At 37.0% G+C, this 11,836-nt stretch overlaps 1 pseudogene; it reads right to left on the bottom strand.

The window, feature by feature from the left end:
* Positions 1 to 598: 598 nt before the first annotated feature.
* LOC111768658 (AP-1 complex subunit sigma-1A pseudogene) lies at positions 599 to 1,286 on the bottom strand (annotated as a pseudogene).
* Positions 1,287 to 11,836: the final 10,550 nt, after the last annotated feature.

The raw sequence follows: 11,836 nt of genomic DNA, 5'->3' as shown, positions 1-11,836 counted from the left end.
TGGCTTTCCCACTTGATACTCTTTACATATGACTCACTCCCCACACCCCAAATACTTTTCCTTTTATTTCAGAGGAAAGGAAATAAAGTTAGACACTTCCCAGCGCCTGCCCCCAACCTCCTGAGCTCCTGCCTCACCCAGAACACGGAGTGAAGGAGGGACAGGGCCTGTCTCCCATAAAGCCTGTGCTTCCTCCAGCCTCCTGTCCCGTCAAAGTGGCAAGGTTAGAAAAAAATGAACTATGTTGTTCCTCTCCTGGCACCCGGAGAGGTCCACTGCAGCCAAAAAGGAAGGGGGGAGGCAGATAAGGAAGAGAATTGCCTCTCAGGATCCAGAAGCCTCCCTCCCAGGCAGAGAAGCTGCCCAGGCTGCCTGCGGGGAGAAGTGCAGGCAGGTTATGAGGCAGGGAGAAGAGAAGAGCCCTAAAACCATTTCCCTTTAACCTGACGTATGTATATATTTACTGTTACAAGGGAGGGGAGGAAGTCTGGGCAACATTAGTTCTTCAGAGACAGGGAATGAAGGCTAAATAGCATCCCTGTTTTGTACCCAAATGGCAGCACATTTTTTTGCCTCCTAGCTCCTAAAAACTTCAGTGCTAAGAGGAGGGACAGAAGCTGCGGGGGGGTGGGGGGGGGGGTGGGAATGTTTGAGGGTCCTGAGCCCAGAGTTTACTCCCAAAGAAGGTGAGGCAGCAGAGGAGGGGCAGCTGGATGCCACCAAGAAAAGGGCCCTCGTGAGATGTGGGAGAAGCAGTCACGCATGCTCTGTCTCTCCTCCAGCTCCCACACCTCCTCCTGGCGAGGCGCAGGTGACCTGCCAGACTCGCCTCCTCCAGCACTCTGAAGGGTGACTCCTCCTCCCCTGTAGCAGGTCCGCCTGCTCCACTGCCTTCAGCACACACTTCTTGAAGGTGTCCTGGACATCACCTCCCATCAAAAACTCATCCAAGATGAAGGAGGCCTTCTCAAAGTTGAAGATGATGGCAGCTGGCACATGATGCCAAAGTATGAGTCGAGGAGTTCCACACATGGGTGGGTCAGCTCCAGTGTGACGAGGGCATAGTCTTGGCCCTCCATGGTGCAGCAGAAGAGGAGGCTGGCTTATCCCTTCTACACGACTTTGAGGTCCCTCCACGCCAGGAAGCTGCACATCTTGGGCTTGCAAGTCAGAACCACCTGAGGGAGCTCCCAAATGCTCTCCTTTTGCTGCTTGTCTGACGCGGCCAGGTAACATTTCTGCGGGCGCAACTTCCTCCCGCTGAACAACAGCACAAATCGCATCATCGCGCAGGCTCCGGCTCTGTGCGTACCTCCTGGGCCACCGTAGACACCAACTCCGCTACCTTTCTTATGCTTTTCTTCCACTTCTTCTCACCTGAAGCGCGACCGGTCCCCAGAAGCTTCCAAGACGTCTGGCTGTAAGTAATGAAAGGTCAGAATGGTATCTCCCTAGAGGCCAACAGTCTTTTGAAAGGCTAACTGCTCCCCTGCTGGCTTTATCTAGAGTGCACAAGTCAGGCTTGCTTGGGGCTTTGACATTGGGGGATCAGTTCTTACTGAAGACAGCTGACATTTCACTTTCCTCCATGAGCTTAACCATTTGGTGAATTGAGACATAATTTTCTTTTTTTAAAGATTGGCACCTGAGCTAACATCTGTTGCCAATCTTCTTTTTTTTAATTCTTCTTTCCAAAGCCCCCGAGTATAGTTGTATATTCTAGTTGTGAGTGCCTCTGGTAGTGCCGTGTGGGACGCCGCCTTAGCATGGCCTGCCGAGAGGTGCCACATCTGTGCCTAGGATCCAAACTAGTGAAACCCTGGGCTGCCGAGGCAGAGCATGTGAACTCAACCACTTGGCCACGGGGCCGGCCTTGAGACATAATTTTTATTCTGCAGTAATGTTGTTATACATATATTCATATATAGAATTCACAGCAGCAACAGCAAAATTTGTTGTTGTACACATCTCATGTGTGTAGAAATCTTATGATGTAGACATCTCATGAATAAGCAAATACATCTTTTATCCAGTTTTCCAAAACATTTTTAGTACTGACTTAACATAATGGTAATTTAACTTGAATTGCTTTTGAATACACTTCAAAGTCATTCTTTCCTCATGATTGCTTGATTCTAGATTTCAAATTTGTCTTTGTATATAATTATAATCTCTGGAGTTTGTTTCACAAATGCAATGTCCGGTGGATTCTGTAAAGCTTGTATAAAATATAATTGAACAGTTTACACTATCGAGTATCTATTCTTCCAGTTAATCAAGGCTTTAAATAATGAACAAACTAATACTTCAATGGTAAAACAAAATCTTGTGTTATCTCTTGAAGAATGGAAGCTATGTAATTATATAAAGGTGAGCATGTGAGTTTTGGCATTAGAAGGCCTGGTTTGAAATGTTTACAAGTGGTGAGACTTTGGGAAATCATTTTGCTTAATTGTGTCTCACTTTGTTTATCAGTGAAAATGTACCTTCATCGTAGCATAGCTGTAGGTTATTGAATGATTTAAACAGATATTGCATCTGAAGAATTTAGCCTATTACTTGGTACATAGTTAGCATTCAGTAAACATTATTATTTGTTTATTCCATTCTCACAGAGAGATTTAGGGAGAAGGTTGGCCACATCGTTCAGTGAGTTGCCTAGCTTTATTTTTCCTGTTGCCAAAAATTACATGATAGGTCCAATTGGATACCAAAGCTGACTTCTACTGGGAGAACTGACTGTGAGATTTTCAGGAATTTTGGGAGTTGGTTGGTATGTTGGTAGCTTGAAGTTGGCTATGATGGGAGTATTTAGACCAATCAGCCCTGAAAGGCAGTTGCTAACCCTTTACCAAGGTGATACTGAAGTTAGCTTTGTTATCCAAATCAATCGTTTTCTTCTGTTCTGATCTACTGGTCAAATGTAAAGGATCTTTAGACAGGTTATAGAAAATATTTCATTCATCTAAAAAGAAAAGAAATTGGAAAGTTGGCAGTTTCTTATACTGTTAAATATTTACCTACAACTTAACTCAGAAATTCTACTCCAAGCTTTTCACCCAAGAGAAATGAAAGCGTACATCCACAAAAAGAATTGCATAAGAATTACCTAGCAATGTTACTCATAATGGTAAAAAAGAGAGTTCTCTCAACAGGAGAGTTATAAAGAAATTATGTTATATTCATACAAATGAATACTATACATTAATAAAAAAGAAATAAAGCATTGATGCATTAAACAAAATGAAAGAAGTGGGGCTGGCTCCAAGGCCTAGTGGTTAAGTTTGGCATGCTCCGCTTTGGCGGCTCGGGTTCCTGGATTCAGATCCTGTGTGCGGACCTACACCACTCATCAGCCATGCTTTGGCAGCAACCCATTTATAAAATAGAAGAAGATTGGCACAGATGTTAGCTCAGCGCTAATCTTCCTCAAAGAAAGAAAGAGGAAGATTGGCAACAGATGTTAGCTCAGGGTGAATCTTCCTCAGCAAAAAGAAACAAATAAACGTAAAACTCCAAAACACAAAGTGAAAGAATCTCACAGAAGTAGAGTTGATGGAAAGAAGCAGACAAAAAGAAAAGTGTATAGCATATGACTTATTTATGTAAAGATTAAGACCAGACAAAAATAATCTATGGTGAGAGAAATTCAAAGAGTTGTTGCCTTTGGAGGGTGGGTGGTGGTAGTGGTCGTAGTAGTGATGATTGACTCAAAAGGAGCATAACAGAAATTTCTAGGGTGATGAAAAAGTTCTCTGTCTTGAAATGAGTGTTGGCTACATAGGTATACATGTTTATCATATCTTATCAAAGTGTACACTAAAGATCTGTACATTTTACTCTCCATAAATTATATCTCAGTAAAGAAAAATAAAGCAATATATTTCGGAAGAAATGCTGATTGACACTAGATATGGGTGATGACCAAATTGATAATTAGAGAATAAAGTTAAGAATAATAAAGTTAACTCTGTTAGAAAATAGTCAATTAGAAAATAAAGTTAAGATAATTAGAAAATAAAGTTTTCTTTTTGGAAAGAAAAAAGAGGAGCAATTAGGTGTCCAGTTCATCTAATCCATCTTTCAGTCACTGTAATCTATTGAATTGTGACCTTGGACAATTTACTTAATCATAGGAATATTTTGGTTTCTCATATGCTAACATCAGTTTAAATATATTATTTACCTCAAAAGATAGTTGGCTGGACTAAATGAAATAATTCATCAAAAGAATTTAAGGTGCCTGGCATTTAGTAAATGATTAGTAAGTTATTTTATAGCTATTTTTGTGATTAGGAGACAAATATATAAAAGAAAAGATAAAAGTCAAAGAGAATATGCCCTGAATTTCCAACTGCATCTCATGAAAGTGCCAGAAAGAATGGATCAGATAGAATAAAGAGCTAATAGACCAGATTTCCCCTGAGCTGAACACAGAATCTTCAGATTGAAATGATCAAGGAAATGCCAAGTAAATAAGAAGAAACAAACCTAATCAATCTTGCTGCACTTTCGATTTTCAATTAAAAAGAGAGAGTATCACCCAAAAAGGGAGAGTGATATGGTTACTGTCAAATAAATGAGAGACAAATTGTCATCATCCTTCTAACCAGAAATAATGTATATTCTAGAAAACAATGGATTTGTGCCTTCTAATGCACATGGAAAATAATTTTAAACCCAAGCTTAAATGTAGGAATAAAACAAAAATTTACATGCAAGTACTCAGAAATTCACTTCTGACATTCTTTCCTTTTCTAGGAAGGAAAAAACCTTTACTATTTTATGTTTAATATTGGTAATAATGCAGAGGAGAGTGGGGTAAGCTTTGGGAGAGGGAGTGGAGGGTTAATTTAGTTCACTGTATTCTTCTAAAAGAATCGTTTTTATTATGATTACATATTACTTTCATAATTTCAAATAGATTTTAGATAGGTTAAGTAAAGGCATCATATAAGTATCACCTCTTTTCATCGGTTATCCTAAATTTAGTGTGTAGTATCATAATTTATCTCTTGTGCCTTGAGGAACATGAATCATGGCTAGTGCTACTGCTATATTTTACCTTTAGAGTTTAATAGAGGTAGAGATTAACATATTAATAAAATATATTGTTCTTAGGTGGTCAGTTTCATGTTTATTGACTGACATATACACCTCTGTAGCTATTACATACAACAAGATATAGAAAATGTCCACCCCACCAAAATTTCTTTTTGTCTCCTACATCTCATTCCTCCACACCTCCTTTCCTGCAGCCCCAAATCTGATTTCTATCACTAGAGTCTACTTTTGCCTGTTACTTGAATTTCATAAATCTTATATACATTATTTATTCTTTTGTTTCTGTCTTCTCAGGCTGTTTTTTAAAAAAGGTTTATCCATGTTGTTTTGAGTACCAGTAGTTTACTCTTTCTTTATAGTTAAGTAGTAATCCATTGTTTAAATATACCACGAGTTCTTATCCATTTATACATTTCTCTGTTAATGACCATTCGAGTTGTTTCACATATTTGGCTATTATGAATAAGGCTTGCCTAAAAATCCTTGTACGAATTTTTTGAGAATCTATATTTTCATTGTTCTTGGGTAAATGTTTAAGAGTGGAATTTTTGGCTCATAAGGTATATATATATATATATAGCCATTTTTTATGTAATAACAACATGTTATTTTGTTATACGGCTAAGAAATGTCAAACAATTCTCCAAGATGTTTGTATCTCCTACCACCCCCATCAGCAGTGTGTGTGTGTTCTAGTTACTCCACAACTTCACCAACATTCTGCTAAACTTTTTAACTTTATGCGTTCTAATGAGTGCAAATGCTAGCTCGTTGTGATTTCAATTTGCATTATTCTGATGAGCAGAGATATTGAGCACTTTTTCACATGTTTACCAGTCATTTGTCTATCTTGTTTGGGGAAGTTTCAGTTCAAGTTTTTGCCCATATGTGTTTTAGTTTTTTGCTGTCGTTTTTCATTGTTGATTTGTAAGTCTTTTTTCTTTAAAGATTGGCAGCTGAGCTGGCACCTGTTGCCAATCTTCTTCTTCTTTTTTGTCCTTCTTCTTCTCCTCCCCAAAGCCCCCCAGTACATAGTTGTATATTCTAGTTGTAGGTCCTTCTGGCGGTGCTATGTGGGACGCCGCCTCATCACAGCCTGATGAGCGGTGCTAGGTCCGTGCCCAGGATCCAAACTGGTGAAACTCTGGGCCACTGAAGTGGAGTGCGCAAACTTAACCACTCAGCCATGGGGCTGGCCCCTAAGAGTCTTTTATATATTGTGGATATATATTCAGAAAATGAGTCATTCCTCAGAAATATGTAAGACAAATAGGTTTTTTTTCCTTTCTGTGGCTTGTCTTTTCCTTCTCTTAATGGTATTTTTTAATTAACTGTAATTTTAAATTTTAGTGATGTTCAACTTTTCATTGTTTTCTTATCTCAGTGCTTTTTGTGAGCTAATAAATCTTTGTTTACTTAGCAAGGCTTATTTCTTAAACCTTAGATTTTGGTGGAAATACTCTACTACTCTAAGTATTTTTCACATCTTACTGATTGTCCACATCCACCTTCTGACTCAAAGAATGATATGTGACAAAATAAAATAATCAATGAAACACTTTCCTACTAGATGTTTCTAAATAAGTCTGGTTGCTGTAAATGATTATTGAAATTCCAGAGCACCTCCACAATGTTTTAGTAGGTTATGTTTTTGTGGAGGACATTATATTTGAGCTATTTCTTTTAGAGAAGGAGAGAAAAAAATTCACATTTTAAGTCAAATTTTATACAAGCCATTTTATGTGGTTGTAAAACCCAAAATACACATCTGGTCAGCTAGGAAACTCTTTCAGCAGGCTAATGATGTAATTAAAAGCTACAAAAAATTTAATCTATAAAGTGTTTTAAGGCATTGATTATACAAATGCAAACTCATGTCTATTTTGCAGAATACATAGAGTTGCTACAGATGGATTTAAATTCATATTAAATATAAAAGCCCAAACCTTCTTGGCAATGTTGTTTTTTTCCTAAGAACCAAAGAGATACAGTTAGATAGAGTCATAAGCATTTTTACAGTAAAACATCCTGCACTTTCAAAGTGATGTTTGATTGTGTAACACAAGCAAAACAACATGTGAATTCATAATTGAACGTGGCATTGCTCTTTAGCACGTCTTTATACTTTCACCCAATGGTCAGATAATGCAAAAAGACAGATTTTAAAAAAGTAATCAGTTCCCCAAAACTTAAGAAATTCTGTGTCCAATGTTTATCTTTCTTACAATTCAAAACTCTGCCAGTAAAAAATCATTCATCCACTCCTATATCATATGTATTTTTAAAATGTATAAACCCATACTTTACACATAAGTTTACTATATTTTAAAGTATATGTGAATAACTAATATACAGATAGGTGATCATGCTTTATTGTTCTCCCCCTGATTTCTGAAAAGCAGCAAGTAGCATGTCATCCCAAGGTCAGAATTGTTAAACTAATATTTTCCTAAAGTGAACTAAAATCAATAATTGCTGATGTGCCTACAGTGGACTTACAGGAATCCCAAGGGAGATGTGTGGTCCCTGGTTTGATCCTAAAGTTCAGAGCCTTAATTTTGTTCTTCCCACTTTACTTGTAATAATCGCATTTTATAGTTACTTATTGAAAATGTCTGTTCATAAGTTGGAGTACTTAGAAATCTAAGCAGATTCAAGATCTTATATGTGTTCAATAAACCGTGTCAGGCTTTCCAAAGCTTGGATTATTAATAGAGGTAGACCTTTATCAAGGACCCTTATATGGAGTAAGTTAGGCACCCCAGGAAGAGTGCAGACAGTAAAAGTAGTTAATGAAATAACTCTTTTATTTGTGAGCTGGTTGAAATTATTAAGCTTTTTAGTTTCTTATATTGTAGGCCAGAAAGGGCATATGACATGGCACAGAGATACTGCAAAACCTTGTATGGTTTACTCTTGGCTCTCGATATATCAGTTTTCATATATTTTTTTTCCCTTTGAACATGAAATGCTCACTTTTTAAAAGTGTTTTCAGAAGCATAATATTTAACCAATTTCGCACACCACAGCACAAGAAAGAATGTCAGCAATCACCTAATCTTCAGGTGTATATACCACGTAGCATAGTATATAAATTTCTTGGTTAGAATGTTGTCCTAGTTACACTAAAAATAAGAAATTATACCAGAAACATAGGCCAAATGTTAACTTTATATTGTTAAATAGTACAAGAGTGGGGATGATATGGCAAGGTTTAGTTTTAAGTATATTCTACATATCTTGATTTTGATTATTTATTTCAGCACATCTCATTCTTTCTCATCTCTTAGAGCATACAGGAGAAATAGTTGACACTATATAAACTCAACACGCATGCAAGGAAGAAGTAAAGAGTGCCTAGGGACATTAGGGAAGTCTTCAGAGAGCCTTGAGTTATGACCAGAAGGACAGTGGCTTTTTCCACATGGACAGGGCCGTTATAATTATTCTTTAGACTTTTCCCTCCAGCTGTTTTGTTAGTGATTTTTGTTTAAAGTATTGATTCTTATACTTGTAATATTTCTTCTTCCACACATACTGTGCACTTGGGAACACAGTTACTGGGTCAGTTCTACATCGGTTATTCTGGATGCCCCAATGGGGCAAGGGTGAGGAATTTATGAGGCTTTTCTCTTAGCCATGGCGCAGGAAAGTTTGTTCCCATAAACTTTCTCAAACTCCGTTTGGCAGAACACCTCTCTCTCTCATTGTTGTTAAATCTCCGGTGCCCACTTATTATACGTGCAAGGGTATAAGGAAAAAGGCATCTTTTTTATGTCTGGTCTAGCTCATCTTTTGTCTAAAACAATGACTTCTTATATTCTTTGTACAACTATAAGTAGATAGAAAAAAAATTCTGTGAAATGTCCATTTCAGGAATTTTCCTGAGGCACAGTGGGAAGTAGCTGAATCACCACCCCACCACTTCTTTTTGTGCACTCACTCAGCTCTCAGTGTAACCTGATTTAATTCTTCTTCAGCACTAATTACCATCTCTTTTTCCAATGAATAAGTTATATATTAAGGTTAGTGCAACTTCTAATGAACTGCACAGAAACAGAACTGTTAGTATATCTCATATTAAGACTTTTGAAAAAAATATATTTCCTAAATCTTGATATGGAGAAAAAGTACATATTAAATACTTATTTAATGTGTATTAAATGTAATCTTCCCATAACGTGCAAGTGACTCAATTTCAGCAAATCATGTTCGTGGAAATGGTAATATGAGATTTAAAAGATGAAATAGGTCTGTTAAATTGCAACTCATTTATGGGCTTTATTTCATGGGCTTTTTTGTAAGCAATTTTAATCGCAGAGCATATAAAGTTATTTCTAACCAACTGACAGAGAATCTAAAATGTAAAGTGGAAGAATGAATTTTTACTTAATGGATTGGTTTTAAGATTACTGTGTTTCCTAAAGAAGGCATTGTATCTAGTCATGTGACTTATATGCTAATTTTACAGACAAGATGCATGTTTTTATGTTTTTGCAAAAGGTAGGAAAAAAAGTAAACTAAGGAAAGTTTTCCGTTTTTAATCTTCCGGTAAATATTTAATAATTACTTGTGTATTGATTGCATGGAATGCAGTTCACCTTATGAAATAAAATACTTGATTTAAGCATCCAATGACTAAGAGTTTAGTTAAGAGTACAAAATAACTTATTTTTGTGTATTAGTTGACTCTCTATTTCAATTGGCTTAGCTTTCCCCTGACAATATTGAACTTTACCTGAGCCATTGGCTCCTAGAAAATAACAACAGTTAAGAAATGCCCTCCCCCACTGCCCTGTACCCACCCATTTTTTGTGTTCTAGAAAATGGCCTATTGCAAAGAACTACTTACTTAGATAAGGTTCATAGATGACCCTATTGTTTATATATGACAAGGCTAGACACAGATCCTCCAAATTCCCATTCTTTGGCTCATACATGAGTAGCTAAACCATTTGTGCCACTGAGCAATATGGCCAAAATACCCAGCAACCTGACTTGACCAAAATTTAGTCAGTTTTCTCTAGGATCCTGAACTTTGGTCCCACCTTTATGAGTCCCTCCTGAGAATCAGCTGAACTCACCAAAAAACATTCCTGATCAACTGTCTGATCACAGGTCTGCCCATCCCACTTCCCCACAAACAAGGTTCTAGCCTTGTTTACTGATCCCAATAAATAATAGTCAATTCTGCCTGACCTTTGAGAGTTTTGTAGATCTTAAAAGTTCAGAGAGTTCTCCCTACTGTCATAGTCCTACTCCCCCTATTACAGTAATCTTTTCTCCTTATCTAAGTCTGGATTTGGTTTTAATTGATAATCTCTTTTAAAATTATGATAAGTTTCTGACTTAAGAAAAATTGTTACAGACAATAATTCATGCAAACCCATCTGTACAAATCAGAAATAGAATGAGAATCACTCTCAAATTTTCAGAGTCTAACTTGCATATTTTTAGGAAGAAGGAGAATCAGAATAATTTAGTCTTCGTTTTAATGCCTGCCCAGGTTTCAAAACACTCAATTATATCCAATTTACTATTATAACTAAATGAAAAAACTAGTCAAGTGTCATAAAATTGAAGTAGAAAATGAAGCAAGCTCAAGACTTTGACTTTGCTAGAGTAGGCTAGGGATATTAGGGTGGAATGCCGATTTACATGTGGACCTTGGGAAAGCAGATGTGCTTTATTCTTGAGAGGAAAGTTCTAGTTGTAATCAAAGGCCCATCTGTATATAGGGTGTGACAAGTCAGAGAAGAAGACAGGAAGCCATCAAGTATACCTGGACAATTTCTTATATTATATCCCGAGAACCTAGCCCAAGGCATAGCACATAGTGTATTCTGACTCAGTATTTATGGAATCAATCTATAATGTCTTTTTTGACACAAGCAGACTTTATTTATTATTTTACTTCACTCAGAAAGCATGATGTCAGTTCTTGGAGTAAGATTGACAAAAGGGAGAATGCACGTATTTCTTTATTGAAGAGAGGAAAGGGGTTGTTAGGGAAACAGGAAAATGACAGGTGTGTGTCTTTACATCACTCATTTTCAAGTTTAATAACCAACTCTGAAGTTTATGCTTAGTCATTCTTGAGATGAAGTTTTGCATAGCAGTATGTATTTTCTGTTGTTTATATTTTTATTTTGAATTTATAAACTGTTGTTGTGACAGTGTTTTGTGAATTAGTAAATACAAGGTAGAATCCAAAAGTACAATCGAATATGACTAACAAATTCAAGATCAGAGTCAAGATCACTTTGTTGAGAACCACAGTCTTGACCCTGAAAAAGTTGCACCCCCAAAAGTAACATGATAAGGTCATTGTCAGTTGTAGTACTGGACACTCTTGTGTCCTCTTCATCTCAATATTCTTCCCTCATTTACATTTTCAAATTCTAGAAAATACGCACCTCTTATGATATTATTTATGTATGTAAATTTATTCTGAATGCTATGCACATACTTATCCTACAAAAGACCTTTCTTCCTCTAACCCTTTTCTTATTCCCTCCTACACTCTACTGGGTTGATAGTGTTGCTGCAAAGTTGTTGTCATTTGGAACCTCAGAACGTGACCTTCTTTGGAAATAGAGTCTTTACAGATGAAGTCAAGTTAGATGAGGTCATAGTGAATTAGGGTGAGCACTAAATCCAGTATGACTGTTGTCCTTATAAGAAGAGGGGAAGTTGGATGCAGAAACAGTGACATGTATGAGGAAAATCAAGGATTACCCACACCCACTAGAAGCTAGAAGAGGCGGGGAAG

This window comes from Equus caballus, chromosome 17, assembly GCF_041296265.1.
Source record: "Equus caballus isolate H_3958 breed thoroughbred chromosome 17, TB-T2T, whole genome shotgun sequence".
Lineage (NCBI taxonomy): Eukaryota > Metazoa > Chordata > Mammalia > Perissodactyla > Equidae > Equus > Equus caballus.
This window is presented reverse-complemented; position numbering and strand designations above follow the sequence as displayed.